This window comes from Capsicum annuum, chromosome 10 (genome assembly GCF_002878395.1).
Source record: "Capsicum annuum cultivar UCD-10X-F1 chromosome 10, UCD10Xv1.1, whole genome shotgun sequence".
NCBI lineage: Eukaryota > Viridiplantae > Streptophyta > Magnoliopsida > Solanales > Solanaceae > Capsicum > Capsicum annuum.
In genome coordinates, this window is record NC_061120.1 from 208,659,066 (window position 1) to 208,660,195 (window position 1,130).

Here is a 1,130-nt window from a genome sequence, read left to right on the forward strand (position 1 = left end):
TCATTGATTAAATCAAAGGTATATTTTTGTTGACTCATTATAATTCCCTGTTCTTCACGCAGAATTTCCATTTCCAAAAAATAATGCAGTGAGTCGAGATGCTTAATTTTAAACTCAGTATGAAGAAACTCCTTAAGGTTACGTATCTCATCTGTAGCATCCCCTGTAATCAAAATATCATCGACATAGACAACTATGATAGAGACAAGCCCACCTGATTGTTTAAAAATAAGGAACAATCATTGAGAGAGGTTGTATAACCTTTAAAGTTTAGGGCTCCGACAAGCCTGGCATACCATTGTCTTGAGGCTTTCTTTAAGCCATAGAGTGATTTTTTAAGACGACAAACCATATTAGGTTGGGGGGATTCCATTCCTGTAGGGAATTTCATATAGACCTCTTCTTGCAAAGTTCCTTGCAAGCATTTTTCACATCAAATTGTGAGATTTCCCATTTTTTTTTGCAATTGCCAGTAAACACTGATGGTGGTCATTTTGACTACTGGGTAAAAAGTCTCATTAAAATCAATTCCCTCTTGCTGAATGTCACCTCTGATTACTAACCATGCCTTTATCCTTTCAAGAGATCCATCTGCATGTTGTTTCACTTTATAGACCCACTTACAAGGCAATGCCTTTCTACCTTATGGAAAATGAATAACTTTCCAAGTCTGATTGAGTAATAAAGCATCAATCGCATCCTGCATTGCCTGCACCCAACCTAGATGTGTACATGCTTGAAAGTAACTGCTGGTTCAATGATAAAGGGAATGGAGTGTAAAATAGCTTGGTTGGGCATGAAAATATAGAAACTGATAGATATGTGGGTGTACTAGGAGTAGGAAAACAAGATTCAGTCAGATCACTAAGATAAATAGTATTGCAGATATAGTCTTTGAGATGTGAAGGTATCTCACCAATGTTTCTCCTTTGGGACCTTCTAGGAGGAGGTAAGGGTTGTAAAATATCTTGTTCTGAAGAAACAAATGGTGTGACTATTGGACCAAAAGAATTAGAATGATCAGTAGTTGATTCAAAAAGGTTAGAAAGTGGTAAGGTGGAATCTGGTTCAACAGGCTTAGAGGGAATGACAGATGGTGGAGTGAAATAATGTTCTTCTTCTGTGTGGAT